The sequence below is a fragment of the Clinocottus analis genome, unplaced genomic scaffold, assembly GCF_023055335.1.
Source record: "Clinocottus analis isolate CAN_PGR_092001 unplaced genomic scaffold, fCliAna1.0.p SCAF_10, whole genome shotgun sequence".
Classification (NCBI taxonomy): Eukaryota; Metazoa; Chordata; class Actinopteri; order Perciformes; family Cottidae; genus Clinocottus; species Clinocottus analis.
Genome location: NW_027175821.1, coordinates 11,222,372 through 11,237,886, shown reverse-complemented (window position 1 = coordinate 11,237,886; position 15,515 = coordinate 11,222,372). Strand labels below are relative to the sequence as shown.

General features: G+C 40.4%; 1 protein-coding gene across 2 annotated transcripts in view; it reads left to right on the top strand.

The window, feature by feature from the left end:
- pcdh11 (protocadherin 11) overlaps nucleotides 1–15,515 on the top strand; it is a 121,764-nt gene that overhangs the window by 35,803 nt on the left and 70,446 nt on the right. The gene's annotated exons all lie outside the window — the stretch shown is intronic.

Here is a 15,515-nt window from a genome sequence, read left to right as displayed (position 1 = left end):
GAACCATAATTTCAGTTATATGTGCAATGGGTTGCTCCCTTCTTACCATTTTTGTTCTTTCGTTGCATTTAGGTAGAAGCTTTTGAATTTTTTTTTACACTGTGGGTTTGAAATGCTGTCATTTGGCAAGTTGTAGATCAAACATCCTAAATCCCTTTGTAATCCTCACCCTCAGAAAGATCTTGTCGATTTCTTTGATTTACAACAGGACAGATGGTGACAATGTCACAATGTCAGTTCAAATATGCCACAATGTAAAATGTTAATTTCTACCACGTGTATCGTTTTTACCTCTTCCTTGTTGTTTCAAATGAAACCATTTTTATTGTTGTTGTTGTTTATTCGTTATTGCCTGTTCTTTTGGATCAGTATGAAAAGTTGTCACAAGAGACACATCCTCACTGTTTAGCAATTTGGCATCCGAGGCAGCATCTTAACCGGTGGCGCCTGTCTTCTTCAGTGTGTGCATGTGAGTGTTTGTGGGAAGACAGATGAATCCCCCTCCCCCAACCACCACACTCCACTCTTCAGCATAAAGCATGTGCATCCTCTCCCTTTTCAAGCAATTAAGGGCTGTGCTGTCATCTTGACAGGTAGCCTCCATCTCTCTCAAAGCATGCGGGTCACAAGTTTTTGTGGAACACACATGCCATACCATTTCATAAAAAAACAATTTTCTGTCTTGAACTCCCCCTCTGTCTTGTATCAGGAATAATTAGGTCAATTAATTCAGGTGGATACCCAGTACAACATATGCGTTTTCAGATTAGGTGCAAGGGAGGCTCTGTCACCCGACCTCGTGCAGACTGGGAGATGACCCAAATTAAAGCACGCTTCCTCCCCACCCACTGCTCCCCCTTCCTCCTCAGATCCCCCCGCCAGCGCCCCCAAACCCTCATCCCCCACCCCCCTTCCGGTGCCATGCCAGCCTCCACACAACAATGCCAGAGAACGCCTGCCAATGGCAGCAGCTCCTTAATGAAATAGTAATTGTGACTGTGACTTGCATGCATCAGTTGCTTTCCTGTCCTGTTCTGTTTCGTTGCACAATACACAGAGAATTCGACGGCGTTCCAGCTCTGTAATTTCATTAATGCTCAGTGTCGCACCTTTGCGTATAGTTTGTTTTCATTACAGCTTTACATTAGCTGCGAGTGCTTTTCCAAGTCTGTTGCCTTATTGTTCTAGGTCTTAATGTCTATCTAAGAAATGTTGCACACAGTATACCGCATGTACCTGGAGAATCACATTTACTGGTGTTACACCCAATGAGTGAGATGCATGAAGTTCACTGAATATTCCCTTAAGGAGCTGCGTAATGAGATTTCTGTGTGGCGGCAGTAACAGCTGTTCAGAGAGACACAAGAGTGTGAAATATTTAAGATCAATATATCATTTATTTCAGCGCGAGTCTATAATGGGCCCACAATTGTACGCTCCATTACTGGACACAAGGGCCTAGACTGCTGACCAATCCCATCTAATGAAAACAAATGTACTAGCAGGCTGAGGAAAAGAAATACACTACACCACAGTTCATGTTCCAGTGTCATTTAGTATGAGGACTGTGGCCCTGGTCTATGCAGAACATCAGGCTTAACAACTCAAGTGTGTCATTATGTGTGGGCAAGCCAAAAGTGTCCTAATAGCAAGCCTCTGCCCGAAACTAAAAACCAGATTGTAGGTATTTCATAGCCTTGTAACTGCAGCACAGAACAAATGAATTACAAATAACAAGCACATCTCTCTCTCTCTCTCTCTCTCTCTCTCTCTCTCTCTCTCTCTCTCTCTCTCTCTCTCTCTATATATATATATATATATATATATATATATATATATATATATATATATATATATATATATATATATATATATAATTGCAGAAATCTCATTATGTTATAGCATTAAAATCTAGATATGTTGAGATGTTTCTCAACGATAGTTTCTTTTATAGCTCTTTCATCAAAAGCACAAATGCGATCAGGGCTATTATTTCCAAAGTGACCATGCTGATCCAACATCAGTTTAAGCCTTGGATCATGCTGAAAATGGAAGAAAAAACAAGGACATATTTAGTGATCCCAGATCAGCGCACCTCCACTGAGAGGACTTTGATGAGTGCAGCTCCCGATTAGATTAAAGGCCTCGACTGATGAATGTGATCCATCATCTTGTTAGTAATGGAAATTCATGACAATTTAGTTTCAGTAACTCTGTCATAAGCCGTTAGCTTTTACTTTTCAGACTCGCGTAACTACAAACAGACTACAGGAGTACAAGTGAAGGCTTGTGGGGCTGCATCGTTCAGAGAACTTGAGGGATTTTGATTTGTGACCATGACAGAGATTGAAAATACATCTTTCTATGTTGAAAGGGCCTTTTTTTCTTTTCCTCGTGTTTTGTCTCTTTGAATCACCTTTTGCCTTCTCACTGCAGGCAAAACAAAATGTGTGGCAGTTCCATTTCATCAACTAAACTCTGAGATAAAACATGTATAAAACTGGCTTTTTGTGAATGTTTCACCACTTTATTTCAGTTTGAGAGACGACAACTTCTTTGAACTTGATTTTCCCCCCATGGTGCAGCTACTGTAGCCCATGAAGAGCGTATTCTTACTGGGCACCGAGGGAATGAGCGGATCAGGCTCTCAACACAAATCTTTTGTTTTTGTTATTCATGTCATCTTTCTGTCAGGTGTGGCAGCTCATCAAGCTGAAATAATGAGGCCATGTTCCATTGTGACAACACTCTTTAGATATTTATGTGATTATAAACTGTTTCTTTAAACGGTTTCAAATAGTTGGTTCTTGTGACTATTTAACCAAAGAAACTTTTTTTTATTTTTACCATGTATTGGTATTGTTTAGGCTTATAATGCATGGTAGATTATATAACCACAATACAATACTAGCAGAGGCTAAACATATGCATAAACATTGAAATGATAGATTCAGCAAACTAATACAAAAGTGGGCGTATGAATTTAATTGAGGCAGAATCTGTTGGGTGACATGATAGAGGGATGTGGGTGGGGCGTTTTAGCTGCTAAAGAGTTTAAGTGTTTATCCTTTTTTGGTTTTATAATTCCTAATACCCATTAAGTGACATGAAATCATTTAATTTGCCAGAGGAAAAAAAAAAATATTCTAATACTGAGTTTTCATTTCCCCTGTTGTGTGATTATGGCATAAATGTTGTATGAATAGCAGTAATAAGCATATAGCTAATCTCACTGAGCACCGTGGTTCAGATTAAGCTGCTAGTAATAAGAAAACAGTGATAAACGTTGGTTAGTTTTGTCTCAAACGTATCACAAATTGTGATAAGAAAAGCCAAACCACACATTCATTCAAGCGTTTCAAAAAGTAAAGTGCAGGTTTTGGATGAACTCTTTGTATGCTGCTTGCACAGACAACAGCTTGACAGTTGGTTTCAAAGAACGTCTCAGGACCTAAAGGGAGGTGTGCAAGGAAGGAGAGAGAATAACAAAAGTGGTTCAGTCATGCACATCACATCGTTCTTGTTTTTATTAATCCCTACTGTACATCTCCTTAGCACTTAAAACAGACTTTAGCTAGCACCCTCTAACTCACATCAAAGTCAGCCCTTGTTTGTTCTGTCATCCTTAGAAATAGACATTTGCCCAAACAACTGACAGTCACGCTTCTTATTATGCAAATAGGCAGGTTGGAGTTTGTGTTGCGCTCAGCGCTGGCAAGTTTCACATCAGATTACAGGTGGAGGAAAAGTGATGTACTGGGTGAATGAGATTATCGCTTCCCAAATGTGATTTCCACAGTTCCCGCTGACCTAAAAACTGAAATGATGTAATTTGAAGTAGTTGGTCCTCTGTCAGTTTAAACCACGGAAATCTGAGTACCTGGGCTCCAATACAACTCATTTATAACAGCTAAACTGGGATTGCATCTGAATGATATTGAACCAGGCGTTTGTAATCCATTCACGTTTGCTTATAAACACTGTATGTATTGTTTTGGGCACTGACTAAACCATTTACCTTTCCATTTGACTAGATACTGCAGAGGTGAAATGTTCTTGTAATTGAACTCTCTGTGTCGCGTCATATTTCAATAATGGCTGATTTGAATCATATCCCTTCAGTTTGGTGCACATGCCGCATTAAAACTTAATTAACTCACCATCCACCTCTGTGTGGCGGATGGTGAGTGATGTGGGTCGAATGCCGATAACGCGCAGCAGGGAGAACTTTGCAGAGCATGGCGCGCTAAAATCACACTAATTTAAATAATTGACATTATACATGCTGTGTTGAATAAATAATTAAATAAATAAATAACACCTACGGATCATAGCTGGGTTTCTCATTAGAAGGCAAGCTGTGCAACTTCGTGCTCAGGAATGACAGTCAAGTGAAGCAATTGCAATAATTACAGCAGCAAGAAAGAGTGAGCGTGCGTGTTGGGAGGGGTGGGGGCTTAACGGAAGGCAACGAGGAGGGAGGCGCTGACTGTCTACAGGTGCCTCTGATTAAGGGTAATCTGGGCAGCCCTCCCCTTTCGTGTCTCTGCAATGAGTCCCGTTGCCTCCGGTTGCCTCGAGCTTCATGGCTGCCTGGTGTAATGAGCTCAAGAGCAACTCAGTGGCTGGCCCGCAGGACAGTCCCTACAGAGCCCTAATGAGCACTCCAGTGTACCGATTTGTGCTCCCCACCAAAGGCACCCCGAAGACCGGCTCCCAGCCGACATGGGTGGGTACGGCTTGTTCGGCAAACCTCCCACAGCCACGCTCCACTTCAGCTCCTTTTCTGAGGTAACGGCATCCCCTCTGGGTTCAGTGTGATGTCCCTGCGTGTGTGGTAGGAGGGATGGCCCGCAGCCCAGGCTTGGCATCAATCACTTTACATCGAGAGTGAGGCGAGAGGCGGTGATAGGGATTGAGCTGCAGCAAAGATAGAGGGGAGGCACGGGACACTGGGATGGAGTGCCGGCTGAAAAGTGAGGACATCTGAAGTAGCCGGGGTTGAGAAAAAGGTAAATGATGGTCACGGAATGGAGAGGGGGAGGTTACTGACAGATGGAATGAGTGTGAGAGAGAGAGAGAGAGAGAGAGAGAGAGAGAGAGAGAGAGAGAGAGAGAGAGAGAGAGAGAGAGACTGTGGGTATAATGAGGTCTATGGAGGAGGAAGGGTAATGAGAAGGGGGAGAGTCAGAGTCCAAGGTGAGGAAAGATAACGGTGGGAGGGGGGGGGGGGAGAGAGAGAGAGAGAGAGAGAGAGAGAGAGAGAGAGACTCCTTTGCCAAACAGCGGTCCCTCTGTTGGTGCTGGGTTGGATCTGCGTGTTTAAGAAACTGCACCGCTGTGCTTTTGCTCTCTTAAACAACCAGGAGGTGGGTGAGAGGATCGACGGGCCTGACCACAGAGCAGCGCTTTGAAGCTGCCTCACACTGAGAGAAACTGTATTGGATTTAGAGAGACTGCCTTTCAAAAAGAAGGGAAAAAAAGAGGAGAATAAAAGACACAAAGAATTGGAAAACAGAAATGAACCATAATGAAGAGAAATGCATTTAAATAATTTATATATATATATACAGAAAATAGAATATATATATAGTTTAATGATGATCTTGACGTGTCTCATACGTGTGCTTTTGTTTGTGTATATTTATCTCTTTTCGGAAGATTAGCATAACAATTAACAGTTTCCACGAGCCTGTATGCAGATAGCAATATGGCAATCACAAACATAGTGTAGCATTCATTAGGATTATTCACCATCATTAACTGTGGTCATGAACAATTTCCAGGGTTAGAAATGATTCCATCTGTTTCCAGCTTTGGTTGTCTTTTGCATTAGAAAGGAAAAACATAAAGCGCTCGTCTTCAGTCGTATGTTTATCCGCGTTTTGCATTTGTGGATGTGTTTCTCTGTGTGAACGCCTGCGCATGTGTGTGTTCTCAGACTCTTGTGAAGTCCAGGAGTAAAAAGGCACTCATCATCTTTCATCTGTGCTGCATTTATTCTACAGTAGCACTGCGGCAGCTGTTGCAGCCATATTTTCTGTCTTTTTTTTAACCCCCCCAACGTGTTGTACACTTGGTATTTTAAAACAAAAAATCTTGTGCTTCTACGATGGCAGCTAGTCAGACCAACGTCACACAGTTTGGCATCTGAGAATAGGTTTTCATTTTCGGAAGAAATTCACTTGGGAATGGAGTGAGAGTGCAATAGTATAACCTGATACACAATAGATACGGTACAATGAGAGTTTGTGCTCTACAATAGCTACGTCTTTATCAGAAAGGATTAGCATGGTGGGTTGGATTGGAGCATGTGTCTTATTTTAATTGCTGTGTATTTCAAATCACTACCCCATTGCTCTTCTTCTTGAATAGAACCTCTGCAGGCCCAACAAATTCTTTTCGGGAAATTCTGCATCTGGGAATAAGGATTACACTACTACTATTATTACTGTTATTATTATTATTATTGTTGTTGTTGTTTTTATTATCTTAAAAGGGATTAAGGATTTGTCTTAACCAGTGAGTGTTGCACTGCAAAATACATAAATCGTAACCCTGTGTCACGTCTTTTGTTCAGATCATGAATATATATATATATATATATATATATATATATATATATATATATATATATATATATATATATACACATTAAATCCTGAAAAGGAGATGTTTTTCATCCTCCAAAGAAGAGCAATGTGCTCTTTTAATAACAGCATGTCACATAATTGAGTTTAAAAAAAGACTGATGTTTGCAGCAGAGTTCAGCTACCGTTCCAGTGACAGTTTTCTAAAAAAGATATTGCATTTACAAAACTGTGTTTAAGCTCAAATTTGCTACTTCTGTCACATACGAGTTAAAAGATGAATACGTTCAGGAAGTTGCTATCTGGGTGACAAAAAGCTTATTGACATTTTGTTTCCACTATCATCCAAATTTATGACAGCCCCTTTTATCTTTGTATTTGTACAGGACACAGGATGCCACTCACTGGCACGCAGAAAATATAAATATGTATGTTAACACTCAATATTGAGTGTGCAGCATTAAATTGAGGACTTAAAACTTGAAAAATGTCCACACAATTGGTATCATTTCTACTGTTCACATGAGTCTCTTGGCTTCAGGGCACTCTAAACAGAGAGGACACCATAACAAAGCACTGCCCACAGCCACAATTGACCTTTGGGGTTCTGATCCCTTAATGTGTTTCTCTGTGTTGCTGCTGATAAAGCCTCCCTTTGCCTCTGTCCAAATCTATAAAGCTTTTTCCAAAGATGCTGGTAATGCGGAGTGAGAGACACAAATATCCGCTCATTCTATGGCCATAACCTCTGCCTCTGCCATCGATAGCTCTAATAGGTGTTTAGCAGGCCTTGTATTTCTCTCCTTTTGAGAGCCAGCAGACGGTTCGACATGTCATTCAGAGAAAACGGTTTGTGTTGAGGGGGACGGGGCGGAAGCCAGACAATAATTTTTTAGTAAGGGGCCGCCGAGATCTGAACTGCAGAATGAGGACACCTTTTCAAAACCAATCTCTTTTTAAATTTGTAACACCGTAGATTTGCATAATTCATGTATGTCCGGCCGAAACAGAAAAAGAAATAGATTTGCAATTACATTCGTAGTCATCGCTCCAGTTAATATGTTAGAAGCACATGTGGGACTTGACGGGGCATAAGAAGGGCTACTGGCTACTGATTGATTTCCGTGCAACACATGTTAGTTATTGACCACGTCTTTACGACAGTATTTCATTCTTAATAACTGCAGTTCACTTCTCAAGAATTCAGACATTATGCAGTAAGACCTAAAACATTACTTTATAAAACATGTTTTGTTGTGCTTATAAAATATAGAAGCCACAATTTAATCCTATACATATTTGTATGTAAACTGCTATTTATGGAATTACTGGGAATGTGAGGTTTGCTCTTAGTTGGGTAATACTTGGTTGGTAATTCCTCAATTCAAATGGCTGGTGTGAACTATCATTTGTGAGATTTCTATCTTTGGCTGTGGAATGAATAAAAGGTGACATTTCTTTGTGGAACATAAATATAAAGTGAGTCTCATAGCTTCTCCCACTGCAGCAATTACCCCTTCACCAAAAAGGAGGATTAAGTGGTGAATTTAAGATACACAAGCTCATGTCATGTTTTTCTTGTTGGAACAAAATGTAATGATGTATGAAGTTCATTTTTCTTTTGATTTATTTGATTAGTAGTTAGATTTGATGTTTAGAAAGTTTATAATCATTATTTCTCGCTAACGACAATGTAGCATGTTTTCTTAAACACCATGAAATGACAGGGTTTACTCTTGTGTGATTCAATACTTGACAAAGGAAAACTAGAGATTATTTTCTCGTTTAATTAAGTGCTTTAGTGCAAAACAAAAATCTGATTTCTTGATTATGAATATCTCGCGATATGTTTTCATTGAATGACGATACATTATTATGACCTAGTCCCAACCGCATTGTTTTACTCATGAAGAGTGCTGTGATTCATAATATTAGCTACCTACTGTCTTACCCTGTGTGCCTTTTGCACCGGTCTTCAGCAGCTGGCTGCTTGGACAGAAAAACCCTCCGCTGAGGTTTCACGCAACCAATGAGATTATTTCTGCTTGCATAGCTGCTCTGTCTCTGAAAAAATGTTTGTCTTGCTTAAACCCCGATCTGCCCGATGTCCTGGTTCATGTGTGGCCGTGACTCCCCAGACTTGGGGTTTGGTCGAGGCAAGCTGCCTGCTACTAGTGTGGAACACATGCCTGGCACAAGCAGTGCCATGGGGGGAATGGCTCACAGCTGGTTTGATTGAGGCTCTGGCCTTAATCGCCCATGTCTCTGCCATCAGTGCTCAAGGAGCAGTCATACACATGTTAACTGTGCCCATACAAGGGAAACTGATTGGAGCCTTCCAGATTCATTTCCAATCAAATACTGGTGTTACTTTGTGAGATGGGTATCAAAGTCTAATGAGCAAGCTCGGCCGAAGCATTCCACAAACTACTTCAAGTCTCATTGTCATGCAGAAGCGTGGAAGGGGGTCTTTTTGTGTGACTGACGACTTTTGGGGTCGGAATGGTGGGTAGCAGTCTACGCACTCCAGATGAGTATGTCTTCTTCTGTGAAAATGCATTCACCATGCATAATTTAACCCTAAACACTATTTCAACCAAAAAAAACACACAGGGGTTCAGAAAGGTCGACATCAAGCACCTCTGCAGAGAGGAGAGTAGACTGCTCATCAAAACAGAGCGGCTTCTCCGGGCTTTGACAAACAGAAAATGCTTAGCATACGTTTGCCAAATGGACTTGCAAATAGTGTTACATACTTTTGTTCCTCAAATGCGCTGTTTTGTATCATCTCAATCAAACGCTAGTAAGATATTTACCATTACTTTCCTCAAAAGGGCATGCCTCTGCATGCCTTTTTTTGGAAGCTAATGCTAAATACCTCAGTAGCGTGGATTTGCGACTGCATAAAGCACACTGTTGGTAATTTCACTTGAGATGGCATTTATTTTCATTTATCAAAATAAAGTTTTGCCTGACCCTGAGAAGCAGTCAATAACAATGCACAGCTAATGTAATTTTGAACACACTTAATGCACTGCTCACCCGACTAGAGAGAGAACAGCGGTAGTAAATTGGTTGACTGTTGCTGATAAGCTTAACAGCAAAGCGGCCTCCAAGCATTTGAATGAGGGCATTAACGGTTGTAAAAAAAACAGGAATAATGAAGTGATGAACGACAGTGTTGTGTAGCCTTTTGCTCTTGAGAGGAAGGTCTGCCAATAGAGGAACATGGTGTCAAGATTGACTTCCAAAGGACCTCTGCAGAAAAGTAGGAGGTCATCAGTACTTAGCGAATACTATAATTGAGAACCCAAAAAAGCAAAAAGCTCAGCCTCATTTCAGGATAATTGTGTCTTTATATAAAAAAGCGACTTCACACACTCTTATGCATGCACACACATATATTCAGTCATGCACAAACACCCATGCGTACGTACACGCAGACCCCTCTTAATCTTTCCGACACACACACATGTGCACGTTCATGCACACTTGCGCACAAAATACACACAAGCACAAATGCAGTGCACAAACACAAAGCAAATGTCCCCACAAAGTAGATGAGCTCCACTCTGTGTCGAATTGAAAGCATCTGCAAAGCCAGTTTCTCTCGGCCGCGGAGGCGTGCATCAGCCGGCAGAAGCGCCTGCTTGGTGTCCCAGGGTGGCTCGCGTAACACTTGGCCTGCTCCCTAGCCACTGCCTGGATCAGAGAGGCCCACTGCTATCATCTAGGCGCTGGCAGCAGAGAGGCTAGGCTTAGAATGACAAATTGGTTAGAGGGAGTGAGTGACGAGAGCAGGCCAAGAAATATACTTTGAAGAGAGAAATGCATTCCGGGTTGTGACAAGCATGCCACATTATATGGTCAAGTACAAGTCTGACTCCCGCCATGTGGATTGATCCAGATCCCAAAGACACTTAAATGAGGCAAGGCTTTCTCATCAAGACAATGCCAGAGTATTTATCTTTAGAAAGTCACCCAAAATATTACTGGATTAGAGAGCTTTTCAGCACGTAGTCTCTCTTCTCGTGGCCTCAATTTGTATCCTCTCAAAACTCGCTGAGCGATGGCGATTCAGTAGTGTTTGTCTGTTATGTCATATTTTTTTAATAGACGGTGGCGAAATATTCACAAATATCGAAACACACATGTTATTTAGTCCATTTCAATCTGGCGAGACCTATTCCTTATGAACCAGGAAACTCACCTCAAGATAATTCAGTAAAATAATGAGCAACAAGTATTTTTGTTTTATATTTGTATATCATGCAGATAGGATTTGCATTGATTAATTATGTGTTACTTGATCATTTCTTAATGTTTTTTTCCCATCATGATCTGGCAGCAAATAATGCTTTCTTTTACAGTTCAGCAGGAACTCGTCTTATAAAACATTCTTGGAAACCATTACCCTGTTTAATAAATGTTGTTTTTTGTTTAGTATTGAGGTAGAGCTTAATCTTCAGTACAAGCGCATACACAGCAGAGACTTGTGGCTTTTGTTGGAGGTCAAATATATATATCTTTAAAAAATAAAGTCGCCCTCTCTCTCACCTTAAGGCCATGCACTGTAGCTGACAGCATCAAGTTGAAATATGAAAGCTTGAATCTAAAAAGAAAAGAAACTGTGTGACCTGATTTTTAAAAGCTATCATATGCTCAGGCAAGTACACAAATCTTTGTTGAGCCATTTAAATATGCTATGCATGTATTGTGGTACACAACAATTATATTGCCTAATTTAAAACCTTATCAGCCTGTGCTTTTTCTCTAGGTATCAGGTTTCTGAAAACTCAATGTTATAATGAAATGTCATAGAAGTTGTAAAGGCAGTAAAAACAATATTAAGCTTTCCCGACACATTTAGATTATCATAAACCCACATGGTATGAAATCCTGTTCTAGTTAATCCACAGCAATATTGCACTTGTCAAAACAATCCATGGCACCAAAGACTATTTAAAAAACACTAAATCTCCACTGGTGATCGAGTAGATAGGGACTGACAGCTTAATGTTGGAGATGTATTGGATCCTAGTCTACTTGAGGAGAATAACATGTACTGGATATTCTGCATTAAAATGCATTCGTGCATGAAAGAATGAATCCAAAATGCCCTTGAAAGCTGAACTTTGATTTTAGTGTATATACTAATGAATGCGATCCCACCAACATACAACATATTGTATTATACCACATTCTGTCTATTGGAATGAATGCTTTACAAGAATGTGTTCCTGTTGTGTTTAGAGTGAGTTAGTTTTAAACACACCCGCTTTGTCAGTTGTAATTACATTGTTTTTCTGCAGGCTTGTTGGCACCTTGGTCAAAGGCAAGCTCCTGGGTGCTTCTAGGACTCTCTCTCATGTAAATTAGGGCCTTCTTCCTTGCCAAAGCAATCATGACATTGCACTGGTGCAATGCTCGGTCTGCAAATAAGCCATGTCAGAAGCACACACACAAGACACCGGATGTAACCCCCTTGAATTCCCTCTCCGAGCAAACTGCAGAGCCGCACCAGTTGGCATCTCCAGAATTTGGTTTGAAGTTGTAGAGTATTTTACTTTTGTTGTCAAATTGCTTTGCAAATGAGGCTCACCCTGGCACAATTTCAAAGAGTGTGTGCTATATGTGCAGCTTCCTTCAGGCACTAGTTTCTGAACCTTCATCATTCTGTATGCATATGCACAGTAGTGCACTAAGCTCACACTGAAGACTAGATACACATGCCAAGCAGGGACGGAGATGGAAGGCAGCATGCTTATGTCTAGTTAGCCTGTCTGTATGTTTTTACTGTGTGCCTCAGCTTGACTGACATGCTCTATCTAATAACATGGCAGGTAGTCAGTATGAAAGCCTTGTAGGTTTTTACCCATTAAAATGATATTCAATCATTTTTTGATGGGCTTTTTTTTGCCTGAAACCACGCCTTATAATGATTCAAGGTTCGAGTGCCATTCACATTGAAATGTTGTGTTGCTTGAAGCCACATCAAAATAATTGTTTTGATATGTCCTGTTTTTGTCTTGGCAATGACATTAATAGGGGGTGATCGCACAATGAGGATAAAGAACGTTTTTGAGGTATGTTGACTAAATTTGAGCCACGTAATCCTCTGGCTTGCAGTTATAAGGTTTTAGTCTGGGCATCATGGAGAAGGCATTTCTTTGAATACAAGTGTTGCACATATTGCGTGCCCCTTTGATTGCATGTCCAAGTCTGCCAGAAAATAATAATGCAGAGATAGAAACACTGCAAAATAGCCCAAGGCTCAGGAATTGCTAATGAATAGCAGCAGGGTGCAGTTGAGGGTGCGGTGGGGGGTTGAGGCATCTGAAACCTTACTTCCTGTTTCAAAGACAAACAATCTATAGTTGCTCTCTTTTATATTCAAAACATGTGTGTCATTGCATAAAATGGGGAAAACAGTACATTCAAAATGGACTCAGTTGGCTATGAAAGGACTATATAAAATCCATTCTTGGCTAACATATACATGCATCTTATTCTCCTTGCACATTATCAAAGTGCTAATCAAACTTCAACACAAGACAGCTTTATCTTGCATAGCACTTGTGTTTTTACGCATGTTACGCTCTCTTTTTTCACTGCTTGTCAAGAGGTTTTCTCGCACTGTAGAACCATCATGCAAAGGGAAATCCATGGAGAGGGACAGAGACAGAAGGCAAGAAAAAGAGAATATATTTGGTGCTGTGTGCTGCAGATCAAAAACATGGCAGTCACATGATCAAAGGCATTTGATAATCCTTGAACTATATTGCTCCTTTAATCCTAGTGAGAGTACTATATTTTATTGGGGTGTGGGGCTGGGAGGACAATGTCAGGGCGGCACAGAGTAAGAAAAGCAGTAACTAGCTGCTGGAAACGCAGTTTACTAAATGTAGCTTGGCACTTTTGATGTAGCCGGGGAAGAGGACAGAATAAAGCCTCCTTGTGTGTGTGGAGAATGGAGGCTGAGCTGATGGAGCTAGAAACACAAATGTGCCACAAGTCCCTGTCCACTCAGTACTGAATAGTGCTCTTGTTTTTTTCAGTGGGACTTGTAAGGGAAGTTGGCTTGTTGAATGTGACCAGACTACTATGTACTACATCTGGCACATAGAAACAGAAAGGAAGTTATGCAAGGTTTGGTTGCTTATTTCTTTTGAAAAAGCTTGAGTTGGACAGTTCTATTATACCGAAGGGTTTACCTACATACTGTATGTTATACCTACATGTTAAAAAAGCACATAATTAAAACTTTGTTAATTTGTAGTTTAGTTGTAGGCTCAGAATAACGCTAAAGAAAAAACAAAACGAATTGGATCCTTGCTAAATCAGCGTGTATCGAAGAAATCAGACAAAGAAACATCATGTTTCAGTTATCTTTCCGTTTCCTCAAAAAATAAATGTTGTTGTGTATCATAGCCTTGTGCTCTCTGGGCCTCGTCAAATTACAATAACCACCTCAAGTGCTCTGAAAAGACTAAAACATCAATATATGGTGTAATCCAAGGCCCTCAGTTGCAAGCCTTGTCAATAATGTTTGCCTATCAGATGCAAAATGTTCCAGACCAAAGGTGAGTTGAAAAATGTTTTTCCCTTCCATTCCATTTCTATTCTTGATTTATCACCTGCTAACATGAGCATCATTGCATTTGGGTTTGCTGTAAGAAAACAGGGACTGTGACTTATTGCCCACAAAGCTGCGTGCTTTCCGTATTGATTAAAAAATTAACGACTAAAAATTACTTTTTACACTGGAGCTGTGTGACAAAGGAACATGGCCTAAATGAAAAGTGATGTTTTGCTCTGCTCAAAGAATAAAATGAGATTGTAATGGGGGGAATCAGTAAAAAATAAAACAACACTGATTATAGCCTGGGGAGATCTTGCTATGTGATTGTGTTTATGTCCAAGAAAGGGAATAGGATTTAGATCTATTATCTGTGGTTGGCATCTTGCTTGAACAGGCGCCTTTTGTTATATGAACCAAAGCACTGAATCCAAGCAGCAACACATTATATTTGTATTTGTAAGTATTGCTTTTTTACATCATGTGTGCCTTCAAATCGAAGTCGTTGACGAAGATGAAATAGAAACCCTATTTTTTTGCTTCTAATATACGGGCATAAAATATATTCCAACATTTGCTGCTTAGTGAATTAAGCAATGTTCTCTTCTGATCTCTGACAATGATTACATAAAATACTTAGACTTTTTTCTTTTTTCAGTAGCACGTCAGACCATTCCAGAATAAATGAGTTTATGGTTATATTGTTACCATCGATTGTCAATGCTGGTACAGAATCATCTGCATATTGCAAACGGTGGGGGTCAGGTCGTTAGAATGTCTTCAGATTTTTTATTAATCTCCATTTGAATATGCAATATAAAAGATAGAAGTCACAATGTTGGAGACTGCCTGGAATCAAGGTCATTCTGTTTTCCTCACTGTAAATCACGCCATCCTCACACATGCACTCAAACGCAAATTCCATTTATTGCTCTCATCCCCAAAGAAAATAAGTCATGTTTATTTGTCACATCAATTAAGATATCATGGTCATGTAGACTATTCAATCTGTAGGGAAAATGTTGTCTACTAATTCCATCATCCCAGCAAGGCCCATTTATTCATTTATATTTAATGATGCAGTGTTTATGCTGCAGTGAAAGCCTGGCTGTTTCTTTTTTCCCTCTCTCTGAGATGCCTCGGCCACAGAGGTGTTCTCCTTCTATGTTACAATAAAATATAGATGTTAAGAGTCTGGAGAGTTGAGTGTGTCATCTGTCCTGGTGATACCATAAGGCAGCCATTAATAGTGTCAGGGAGCATCAGACATACCACAGGCACATAATTGGATATGAGGGCATAACTGAAAGCACCTGCTTGGAAATCAACAGGGCCTCCCCGGGAGG